This window comes from Meriones unguiculatus, chromosome 11 (genome assembly GCF_030254825.1).
Source record: "Meriones unguiculatus strain TT.TT164.6M chromosome 11, Bangor_MerUng_6.1, whole genome shotgun sequence".
Lineage (NCBI taxonomy): Eukaryota > Metazoa > Chordata > Mammalia > Rodentia > Muridae > Meriones > Meriones unguiculatus.
Window position 1 is genome coordinate 82593949 of NC_083359.1, and position 12961 is coordinate 82606909.

The window sequence follows — 12961 nt, forward strand, 5'->3', positions numbered from 1 at the left end:
CTTGACTGATGGGTTTAGCAACGAGGGCTTGCTTTGTTCATTCAATTACATAGAAGGCTTTTCTATAAATAGATTCTGCCTAATCTGAAATATCAACATTTGGAAGAAAACATATGAAAATGTTAAGATTAAGGGAAGTATTTAACTATGATTATTGTTTGCATTTATTTTTAGGACTCCATTTTTAGAACAATTATTTAACTAATACATAAGAATGCTACATGCTTCTAGGGTGCCATGTAAAGTTTTGATACATGTATATATTGTACAATTCTCAAATCAGGCTTAGAATCAAAAATCTACAATTTCAAATATTTGCCATTTCTTAGTGGTACAAATATCCCAAATCCTCCTCCTTCTAGTTTCTTTTCTGAAACACATACTACATTATAATTACTCTGTTTGCCATACTTTCAACAGAATACCAGAATGCATTTTTCCTATTTTAACTTAGCACTTGTTAATCAGTCTCTCTAATCTTTCCTCCAAGTGGGTACATTTCTTTTTTTAAAAAAATATTTTATTTTAACAATATTCATAGTGTCAGTGTACCACATTTTTTTAAATGTAGTCATTGGTTGAACACTTAGGTTGTTTTCATTTACCATTCTTGTAAATAGTGCTGTGATAAACAAGGTAACACAGATGTTTCTTCAACACCCAGGTTTCATTTTCTCGGGATGTGGATCTGGTAGTGGGTCTGCTGCAGCCTACAAACTCTTAGTTTTAATATTTGAGAATGCCATTCTACTCTTTTCTTCAATGGCCAATTTACACTCCCACCTAGAGTATGGAAGTATTTCCTTTTCTAACTATCAAACTAGCGCTTGAGATCTTTCTGTCGTTTTGATAACAGCCATTCCTACTGGCATGAAGTGACAATGAGTTGGGTTTGCGTTATTAACAGTTATGTAGAGCGTGTTTCATATCCCTATTGGCCAGTTGTATGTCTTCTTTCGGAAAGGGTCTATTTAGGTCGATTGCTTTCAAGGTTTGCATTGAAATATGTCAATAGTGTGTCATACCTTTGCTTTTCAAGGCCTTTAAAACAAAGCTGTCTAGAACAGTAGGAGCCCTTACACTGATCTGTCTGTGGATTTCCACCATGCTAAGGGTACCACTCTCGGATCAGCCAACATCCAGTGACATCCCATGTTGGAGTCTGAAGGCCAATTTGAAACATCTTGAAGAACAATAGTAGCTCTTGGTCTCACACTAAAGGAAGTGCCTTGATTCTTCCCAAAAGAGTAGCAACTACAGCTAGCGAGCATTTGTTAAGTACCACTGAAATCCTTTTTTTGGTGTTTCCCCCCAGAAATTTAAAAGGTAAATAACTATATTTTTTTTGAGTGGGTTAGGTAGCTGTCAAGTTTTTGCTTTCAACAAAATTCAGAAGCATCAAACTGCGTTTTTAGGTGATAGGTATTAAAAAGAATTTCTGATGATCTTCAGTTTAACATATGAAATTTAAAACAGGAATATAATTCATGGTGAAGCTTGTCTCATTCTACCATAAATTATTATTTATCAAAGAATAAATGAATTACATTTGAAAATTCCTGTCTACCAGTGTTAGTTACCTTTCTCACGGCTGTGACCAGAACAGCAGACAGAAGGAACCTGTGGGAGTAAGGATTTACGATGCTCACGGTGTGAGGAGGAACTGTCCATGCGGGCAGAATGCATGTTGGCAGGGATGTGAGGCAGGTGGCCACCGTGTACCCACAGACAGGAAGCACCAGGAGACAAAGCTGTGTTCAGTAGCATTCTCCCTCTCATGTCTAACACGAGTCTTTCCTCCTCAGTTCAAGTTCTCAGGAAACATCCTCACAGCAGACACACACAAAAAAAGAATGCCTCATTAGTGGCTTAGGAGTTTCTTACTTCAACCAAACAGACAATCCAAATGAATCAAACACACTAGCCATAGTATTGTACAATTACGGTAAAAATATTTTAAAGTGTTTATTCAATGGATTGTAATCTGAATTAATCACCACACTATCCAAGTTGTGATAAATTTTTATATATTACTCAACGAATTGCATACTGCTAACAATTATAATTTAATCCAGAACAATCTCTTTTAAAAGAGTTAAGAAGTGACTGATGTTAAAAAGAAAGATTTATTTTAAAGCGTGTCTATGAGCATGTGTCTGTGTGTGAGTACGTGCATGAGAGTGTAGGAGCTCAGGGGGGCCAGAAGATGGTTCAAACCACCCAGAGCTATGGTTAAAGGTAGTTGTAAGCCACCTGAGTTGGGTGTTGGGAACCAAACCTGGGTCATCTTCAAGAACAGTAAATGTTCTTCGCTGCAGGGCCATTTCTCTAGCCTTGTCATCCAGAACAAATTTAAGGACCAAATAAAGTCCTATAGTTACAGGAAATAAATTGAAAAGATACTGTAGTCAACACTGAAAGGAAATATGAGTGGGTAAAAACCGGAAGTGTTTTGGATATAAAAAGCATTAGAAAAAAAATCTTTAGGGGAAATTGAATGGAAATATGCTTTCAAGGAGAAAAAAATGATGTCAAATTTCCAATCATTAAGCAATCACTTGTGTATTTTAAACAGTGGGTGATAGTAAAAATAAACTTGCTGAGTTTCTGACCCAACCATCAAACAAAAGTAGAAGTTGCAGCTTTAGTTTAAAATGCCAATGTATGTAATGTAGTTGGATTTATATAATTTCCAATTGTCTTATTTAACTGTCAACTGGACAGAACCCAGGGTCACCTGAAAAAAAAAGTCTCAAGTGATGGGTTGCTCAGGTAAGATTGATTAGTCTATAAGCATGTTTGTGGGGAATTATTTTGCTTATTAACTGATGTAAGGAAGGCCTAGCGCGCTGTGGGCAGAAATATTTTGTGGGCAGGAAGTCTTGGTCTGTAGAAGAACACTAGCCAAGCCTGGGTCAGTGGCCATCAAGCAGCATTCCTCCATGACTTCCCTGGTTAGAGGTAATGTGTGGAAGAGCGAGTAGGTCTGCCTTCAGCTTCTGCTCTTGACTTCTCTCCGCCACCGATTATGACCTGAGTGTAAGCCAAATCAACTCTTTCTTCCTTTAAGTTGTTTTTGGTTAGAGTGCTTTATTATAGCAACAGAAATAAAACTAGATCACCAATTATTTAAACACGGGGAAAGCTTTGATTATACACTTAATTAATTTTGACAAGAGATTTTTTTTTCATTCCCTTTAAAGGACTATACAAACAAAGGTTGGTGACCACCGCCCCAGCTAGGGGTGCTTGCCACATGCTACAGAAAACTAAAGTTCATTTTAGTGTGTGTAATTTGACACATGTTTTTAAATCTTTTAAATAAATTGTTTAATTAATTAATTTACATCCTGACTGGAGTTTTTCCCTCCCTCCCCTCCTCCAAACCTGCCTCCCACCTCCCCTCTTTCCCTCATCCCCAGTCAACTCCTCTTCCATTTTTCTTCAGAAAAGGGCAGGCCTCCTATAGACATTAACCAGCCATGGCATAGCAAGTTGCAGTAAGACTAGGCACCTCCTCTCCTAGTAAGGTTAGACAAGGCAACCCAGTAGAAGAAGAAAAGGGTCCCACGGGCAGGCAAAAGAGTCAGAGACAACCCCTGTGCCTACTGTTAGGGCTCCCACAAGAAGACCAAGCTACGCAACTGTAACATATGTGCAGAGAGCCTAGGTCAGTCCCATGCAGGCTCCCGGGTTGGTGGTTCAGTCTCTATGAGCCCCTGTGAGCCCAGGTTAATTTATTTTGTGGGTTTTCTTGTGGTGTCCTTAACCCATCTGGCTCCTACAATCCTTTCTCCTCCTCTGCAGCATGATTCCCAAAGCTCTGCCTAACGTTTGACCACATTTTTCCCCCTATCAGTTGGGGATAGCCTTTCTGATGTCAGATGGGCATCAGACACCAATCTATGAGGATTAGGCACCAATCTATGAGGCTAGGCACCAATCTATGAGGATCCCAGACTATCATTAAAAATCATTTCATTGACATATTTTTTTTCCCATTCATGATTGTGTCTATCTCAGGTCTCTGGGCTATCCAGCCTCTGGTTCCCAGTTCTCCAGGCAGTATCATGGGGTGGGCTCCTTCCATGGCACAGGTCTCAAAATGGACCAGTCATCGGCCACCTCCACAAGTTCTGCACCATTTTAACCTCAGCACATCTTGTAGGCAGGACAAATTGGAGGTCAAAGATTTTGTGGCTGAGTTGGTGTCCCAATCCCACAGTTAGAAGTCTTCTTGGTTACCAGAGATGGTTGACTGGTTCAGACCGTGTTCCCCAATACTAGAAGTCTTAGCTAGGGTCACCCTCATGTATACCTGAGAGTTTCCCTTGCACTGGGTTTCTAGATCTTTCCAGAGATGTTCCCAGTTCCAGTTCTCTCTCCTAGTACTCCTTCCTCTGTCCTCCCCCAATCCCTGTTGCTCCTGTTCCCACCCACCCCATTCAGAACTCCTCATCCACCTGCTATATTTTGACATTTTTTTAAAACACGATATCGTATCTAAGAAAAAGGAAAAGGATTCCTTTCTTATAATTTTATCTCTAGAAAGGATTGAATGTGCTAGGAGGGCACATAGATAGAGAAAAAAAAATCTAAGGAGGAGCGGTAAATAACATAAAATTCCTTCCAAAAAAGTTACATGGAAACTTATTAGATATTAGTATTTTAAACTAAAGCTGCAACTCTTTCTTTTGTTTGATGGTTTGGTCAGAAATTCGATAAGTATACTTTTACTATCACCCACTATTTAAAATACACTATTATTTGCTCTGCAGTTGGAAATTTTACATCATTTTAAAATTCTCTTTGAAAATATATTTCCATTCAATTTCCCCTAAAGTTTTTTTTTTCGAATGCTTTTTATATCCAGAACACTTTTGGTTTTTACATATTCATGTTTCCTTTCATAGTTGATATATATAAAATGAGTTGCAATTTTTAGAGTTGTTGGCCAGTTGTGAGGTCCTATAGACCATCAAATAGTACAGGCTATTGGCAATTATCTTGGTTACCTCCGGAACTTTATGGTAAGACACAATTTCTGAAGGCATGATATGCTTGAGTCATAGAACATGGAGCTATCAAGTTGATACTAACCTGGAAGCTTCAGCCCTAATAACTAACTTTCATAGTGCTGGTGGACCCAAAGTATACAAATTTAGTTGCTACTTTATAACTGTAGGTTTTCTACTGTTACAGATCATAATCTAAATATCTGGTATGCAGGATATCTGATATGGCACCCCGTGAAAGGGTTGTTTGACCCCCAAAAGGGCTTATAACCCACAGGTTGAGAACCACTGTGCTAAATGAACATAATATTAAGCTTTTTCCTAATGGTTTATCATTATACCAATAGATTAACATGTTTCTCAATCCTCATCTGAGACGCTCTATTTGCAGTAGATGGTGGTAACACAGAGGCCACTGGGCAGAGAACAAGTGACGGAGGAATGCTTAGCCCTAAATGGGACATTTATAGCATACCCCTCACTCCCAAGTCTCAGAGTTCATTGCAGAAGAGGCGGTAGAAAGAGCGTAAGAGCAGAGGACAGCTACAAGGAAACTGTGTTTTGAACACTGCAGATGTACATGTGAACTCGTAGATATGTGCGCATATGGAAGACCTTCGAAAGCCCAAGGCAGACACCAAATACCAGCATGGAAAACAGAGATGGGCACAAAGTTCCATCTTTTAGTCAAGGATCTATTGGCAATTGATAGCTTCTGGGAGGGGAGAGTCCATTTTCTCAAGAGTGTACACTCTGGTAAATTGACTCCACTCCAGAGAAAGGCCACTTACCCAAGAATATATGGGGAACTCCTGCTGGCTTTGATAGGTGTTTTAAAAAAGGACCAATGTTGGGCAGGTAGAGAAGAGATTATGAATATGGAGGGGTTAGGGAAGAAGGACTGAATATGATTAAGTCACATGGTATGAATAACATTCAATGAAAATATTTAAAATTTAAAATAAGAAGAAATATTGACAAAAATATTTTTACCAAAGGAAAAAAAATACTTAAGAGTAAATTTATAGTCTCTAAGGATAATGTCAAAATTTCACAACTCATCGAACTAGCACAATATCCCAGAGACTCGAACTTGAGTTAATTTTCAGTACTTCCGTTCTCTCCCCATGGGAATTGCATTGATTTCAGTGTAACTTCTTTTGGCTCCAGTAGCAATATCTGCCCATCAGACATGTGAGAATGTAATAAAAATAATGAAGCAACTTATGGACTCTGAAAAATAGATATCCTTCCCACAATGAAGAAATGTTGCTGTAAGAAGTGCTATCTCCTACAGCCAAAATGAATCCAGTGTCCATTGGCCTCCTTTGGATTTTGGGTGTGGTAGAATCTTCATTTGGTTATGCTACTCCCATGCATTTAATCACCCCTTAAACACTGCTAGTTTTGAATAAAGCACAAAACAAAAAACCATCACTGTAAAATTTTAGGCTGCTGTGGATGGTTCTGTGACATGGCTCTTAGGGAGCAGATTCAGTGGTATTTGATGCGCTGCTGACACATTCAAATCCTGTCTTGCTCCTTTGGGATACAATCTGTGGACAAACTACATCCCAGATGCTGAGGATTTTGCAGTGAGACCCTGACTTTATCTCCAGACAATGGTTTTCAAGAAGTAGGTCTTGGTTATATATTGGGCCAATACAAATGGTTAATCGCAGGTCAACAAGTGACCATGCAACTTGAATTTCTCATTATGAACTGAGTGTTATTAGCCCTACCAAGCTGTAAAGACAGCTACAAGGCTTAAGCAGCTCAAAAGCTCATGGCTTCTCATGTTACAATACTTCTCTTCCACTTTTACCGTGGTCTCAGGGGAATTCCCCCTGGTGAACCGACTGAGTAAAAAAAAGGCTTGGCCTATTTTACAGACTCTGCCTTCAGGTGGACTGTGGTCATGTTACAGCCCATTTGTAGGGGTGTCTTTGAAGGATAACGACAAAAGGAAATCTCAGTAGGCAGGAGTTTGAGCAGTTGTTCACTTTACTTTGGAGAACTAGCGGCCAGACAAATGAATCCACACCAAATTGGGGGCTGTAGCTGATAGTGTCACTGGGAGGGCAGCAACTAAGATGAACAGGATTAGAGGGTTGGAAATTTAGAGTGTGAGTAGGCTTTTATGCATGTGAAAAAAAAAAAAAAACATGAATGTATCTGTGTCTCATGTAAATGTTTACCAAAGGGTTACTTCAGCAGAAAAGAATTTAGCAACTAAGTATATGAGAAGACTGATCCTTTGGGTCCCAGTGAGTCTTTCCCTTCCCCATCATTCTTTGTTGTTACCGAAGGACCTCATGAACAAAGGGTCCTCATAGCAGAACAGAGATTATTCATGAACTCGGCAACCCGACTTCTGCTCACCAAGGTTGACTCAGTCAGACTATTGCTGCATAGTTAACTTTTGTCAGCAGCTGAGACCAATTAGCTGTTCTAAGGTTTATTGTCTTTGGCTTCTTCCCTCGTGAAAGAGGTAGCATTTCCTCTTTGCTGGAATAGTCACTAGATATATCAGATCAGAGCATGTCTTCTCTGTGTGTAATTTTTCTGTCTTGGAATTTCCTGAGTGATAAGGACAGTGGCTTTGTGATTCATGAAAGACCCTGAGAGTTCAACAGAATGACTCATGGTGGGACATTTGGTAGTTAACATTAGTGAAATGACCCAGGATATGGTTTTGGTCACTCAGAAAAGCCAGTCACATAACCCAAGGGACTGGGGCTTTGAGCTATGGTGATATTGGCCTGGCCTTTAAAAAGCAAAGGTGGGAGTTGAGTTCAAACATAGACAGGACATTATTCCTATCAGTGATGCCCACATACTGAAATTACAATAAAACTTTGGAGTGTGGCATGTCGGTGGGCATGACTAATTTTTACTTCTCTGCATGCTGTCAGGCATGAAATGTTGGGAGAATAATGGCAAGTGTGGGGAGAGAGTAGCAGAGGCTTCAAATCTGGAGCTTCCCCGGAACTTGCTTTGTTCATTTCTGTCTTTAATTGCTCATGAAAATATTGTAATAATCAACATAGTGCTGTGAAGTATTATAGTAAATTATCCAACTAGTAGGGGTGGTAAAAAAAACTCAACTCCCTAGGCCTGACATGGTGGCACACACCTTTAATCCCAGCACTCTGGGGGTAGAGGTAGGTAGATCTCTGTGAGTTTAAGGCCAGCCTGGTCTACAGAGCTAGTTCCAGGGCATCCTTGTCTATAGTGCTAGTTCCAGGACAGTTAGGGCTACACAAAGAAACCCTGTCTCAAAACAAAAACAAACAAACAAACAAACAAACAAACAAACAAACAAACAAGAAACCTGCCTTTCTCTGTTTTCTGGTGGTTAGTTGAAGTAAGGATGGCCTCCCAAGGTGACCCTTACTCTTACAGATGGTGCCTGAAGTGCTATGTTTTAACTTGAGAAGTTTGGCCCAGTTCAGGGTAGTTTGATGTCCAATTAATTCTGTTTAAACATGTTAATGAAGTGTCATCTAAAGCCTTTTCCTTTCTGTTTAGATGCTGTGTGTTTCTATAGCCACAGGATGCTGAGAATGGGAGTGGGTAAGCAGAACAGGATTAACCTCAGAATCTCTACCTCACCCAGTGAGCTTTGAGGACTACTTACGCTGAAGCACATAGGTGTTCTTTGAAGTAAGGAGGCTACCTTAACCTTTGGGCTGCAGAATTTCTTTCTGAGGGATTTGAAGTAGAGATGTTGAATGGTGTCTCTTCAAAAGAGATTAGAATTTACAGACTCACCCGAGCCATGTGGGCAACGAATTTAACCATAAAAAGATAGTGGGCATCTAAGAACATCCTATACCTTCTGCTCAAATACCAAGAGCTTTAATGTGGCCCAATTATATCCTTGGAATCTGTTAATATATTTAAATCATATGGACACTCTTTGCAAGGTTATGAACTATAGAGGAAGGGATGTGTTCAAGTATTTGAGGCAAACGTGTGGCTGAAAGATGGAGCTGGAGAAGTGCACTGGCTGCCGTAAAGATAATCTACAATGGGTTGTTGTGTTTTGGTTGTGAGTCAGTCACCTTGTTGTTTCCAAGCTGAAGTAACAGGGTAGTACAGTGAGAGGTAAGTGGAAGTCTCATTCTAGTTTCTTTTTCATCCAAGGATACTCTTGTTTCCTAGAACTTACACCAGGCTATGAAGACTTCCCAATTTGACCCTCTCATTTAGGATTGGAATGGACTGAGTTGTAGCTCTCCATTCCCAGCAAAACTCATGCCCTAAAGTTCTAGCTCCCAGTGTGATGGGAATTTGGGTATTCTGAGATGGGTCCTTTGGGAGATAATTGGATTTAGGAGAAAAGATGAAGGCAGAGCCCTTATAATGGGATTAGAGTTTTTATGATAGACAGCAGAGCCTTCATCTGCAGTGCCAGGACATAGCAAGAAGGCAGCCATCTGAAAGTCTGGAAGAGGGCCCAGGATGGAAATTAGATAATTAGGTGGCACTTTGATCTTGGATTTCCCAGTGTCTGTAACTGTGAGAATAAATTTGTGTTCCTTTTTTTTTTTTTTTTTTCTTTTGAGACAAAGTCTTATATTGTACTTTGAGCTGTTCTGGAACTATGTATCACAAGCTGGTCTCAGACTTGTAGTGATACTCACACCTAGGCTCTGCAGTACTGAAATTACAGATGTGAGCCATTGCGCCCAGCCAAATTTCTGTTTTTAAGCCAATGATATTTCATTTCAGAATCTCAAGTGGACAAAAGTCTGACTAATGCTATTTTTGTCAGAATCTGGTGAATCGCTTACTAATAGTTAAGGTTGACATTTTTTTGTCTCTTTCTGGAAGGGGGGGATTGGACAGAAGCAATAGCCCAAAGTGAAAGTTTTCAAAGAGGCCTCAGGGGCAAATTGTATCTCTGAGCTTTTCCTCCCCACCCCCCTCTCTGTACAAAAGACACAGAAAGTAGAGTTTTTCTTCCCCAAAGCAGGTCAGAGAAACCAGCAATCTTGTTCCTCTAAATTCTGACATGGTTTTGCCTTTACCTTTCTGTGGAAGAACTGGCAGTAAAGAAAATTTCAGATTTGCCTTGTGTGATTGTACACTGTCTTCCCCCACGGTCCCCAAATGAGCTTGCACTGTACCCAGAATAAAGGGACGCTACAGAAAGAAGTTACAAAGAATTGAAACAGACACGCCTTGCCTCTCTTCTGTTACTATGAAATCATTCCTTTTTGTCCAGTCATCTATTTTTACATGTTTTTTTGTACCTCGTTAACCTGTTCATAAAACGGGCAGTTCATTTTATGAGATACATACAAACATGATTAGTACAGCATGATTCCATAGACCTTCAGCCTGGTTTCTTGTGTCAAGTAAAGTATGAATAAATTTGCTATGCTTTTCTCTAATTAACCCGCCTTTTAGAACTGCGGTACCAGCCACACCACCCATCATGAAGGCAGAAAAGGATCTCCCCCACACCCTCCTGCACCTGTAGAATACTTCTTTAAGTCTTTGTGAACATGTTGATGGGTACTGTTATCAGTCTACTATTTAAACTAAGAGGACAGTGTTGGTGTTTGGGACTGCCTTTTTCTTTTTAAAGATGAGTTTTAAGAAGTAGCCTCCTCTTCTTCTTCTTCTTCTTCCTCCTCCTCCTCCTCCTCCTCCTCTTCTTCTTCCTCTTCTTCTTCTTCTTCTTCTTCTTCTTCTTCTTCTTTTCCATCCCTGCCTTTCTCCGTTTCTTTTAATTAAACTGAAGTAAAGATGGCAATGCTATTACGCCAGCATTTCATCAGGGAACTTCCTGATCTACATCAACTCCCACAATGTGTGTTCTCTGGAGGCTTGAAGGTTGAGGCTGGGAAGGTGTGGTTGGGGGGGAAGGAGAAAAAAACCCAAAATTCTGACAGATGTTGAAAATGATGTAAGACAAAGTAAAAAGGAAAAAAAAAGAAAAGAAAAAAGAAAAGAAAAGGTGCTCCCTAGCTATGAGGTTAGAACCTGGTAATATAGAATTCCCAGAGGTCCCAGTGGGTACTGAGAAGAATATTTTGCTCCAATTACTTGACAGTATGAACTACTTGTCTCCAAACAAAGATCCATTTGCCGTCTTACCCTCTTTTCTATTGAGCTTCTTAAAAAGGAATCCAATGTATATTATCATCATCCTGAGTGAGCTGTCCCAGAAGCAGAAAGACACACATGGTATATACTCACTCATATAGACATAAAACATAAGATAAACCTACTAAAATCTGTACATCTAAAGAAACTAATTAAGAGAGAAGACCCTGACTAAAATGCTCAATCCCCATCCCAAAAGGCAAAGAGGATGGACATCAGAAGAAGAAGAAAACAGGAAACAACCTATAAACCTCTCACAGAGGGCCTCTGTAAGGCTCTGCCCTGCAGACTATCAAAACAGACGCTGAGACTTATGGCTAACTGTTGGGAAGAGTGCATGGAATCTTATGTAAGAAGTGGGAAATAGTAAGATCTAGAGAGGACAGGAGCCCCACAAGGAGAGCAACAGAACCAGAAAATTTGAACACAGGGATCTTCCCAGAGACTCATACTCCAACCAAGTACCAGGCATGAAGATAGCCTAGAACCTCTGCTCAGATGTAACCCATGGCAGTTTAGTGTCCAAGTGGGTTACATAGTAATGGGAAGAGGGACTGCCTCTGACATAATCTGATTGGCCTGCTTTTTGATCACCTCCCCCTGAGGGGGGAGCAGCCTTTCCAGGCCACAGAAGATGACAATGCAGCCACTCCTGATGTGATCTGATAGGCTAAGATTAGAAGGAAGGAGAGGAGGACCTCCCTTTTCAGTGGACTTGGGGAGGGGCATGCGTGAAGAAGGGTGAGGGAGGGTAGGACTGGGAGGAGAGTAGAGAGAGGCTTATGGGGGGATACAAAGTGAATAAAGTGTAATTAATAAAATAAAATAATAAAAAAAAATAAAAATTCAACAGAGCAATAGACAGGGAGAGTTAGAGAATAGTATCATGGGAGTGTTATTCTAGTCAGGGGAGTGCTCTTGTGAGCAGCAACCATAAAGAGAAGAGAAACCATAAAAAAAATAAAAAGGAATCCAACCGAGGCCAAACCCTTATTATGCCAACTGTAAACTTGAGTAAGTTGGTCTACAGAGTGAGTTCAAGGACAGTCAGGGCTACCCAGAAAAACTGTCTCAAAAAAAAAAGAAGAAGAGGAGGAGGAGGAGGAGAATGAGGAGGAGGAAGAAGAAGAAGAGAAGGAGGAGGAGAAAGAAGGAGATGAGAAGGACGAGGAGGGTCAGGAGGAGGAGGAAGAAGAAGAAAATGAAGAAGGACAAAGGAGAGGAATTAGAAGGAAGCTTGAGCACCTCCTACAGGCCATCAGCAATAACATTCTATAAATCATAAACCAATGGATCTCAGCCTTCCTAATGCTGTGACCCCCTAACCATAAAGTTATTTTCATTGCTACTCCATAACTTTAATTTTGCTACTTCTACAAATCATAATGTAAATATTGGATATTCAGGATATCTGATATGTAGGATATTTGATATGCCACCCCTGTGAAAGGGTCATTCAATTCCTCAAGGGGTCAAGACCCACAGGTTGAGAACCACTGTTAAAAAATTGATTCTGTAGTAGTTGTTTACAATTTTCTCACTCCAATTATTCTGCCTAAGTTTATTCCCTACTTTGAAGAGCATCAAAAGGATTTGAGGAATAAAAAAGAAAGTGTAAATAGAAAACAGGGTTTAAAGAAGGAAGGCGTAAGGTCATATTGTAATTATATGCAGAGACCATTACTAAAAACATCTTAATATGGTCCTGATGGTCTTAATTGTCAACTTTATTTAGAAATGACTATACAGATTGCATGAAAAAAAAAAAAGAAGAATCTTCTTGTTCCCTTTTCTTTTTCCTCAGAACAGTAAAATTAGAACCATTG

At 39.9% G+C, this 12961-nt stretch overlaps 1 protein-coding gene across 14 annotated transcripts in view; it reads left to right on the forward strand.

Annotated features, from left to right (window-relative positions):
• Positions 1–12961, forward strand: part of Tnfsf4 (TNF superfamily member 4) — a 142863-nt gene that overhangs the window by 76276 nt on the left and 53626 nt on the right. Inside the window, exon 1 of one of the 14 annotated variants that reach the window (XM_060364567.1) lies at positions 8573–8591. The exons of 12 other annotated variants lie outside the window; for them this stretch is intronic. The gene's annotated coding sequence lies outside the window, so the exon portion shown is untranslated. Of the gene's footprint in view, positions 1–8572; positions 8682–12961 lie in introns of those variants that run through there. One more of the 14 variants, XM_060364566.1, reaches the window with a different exon arrangement.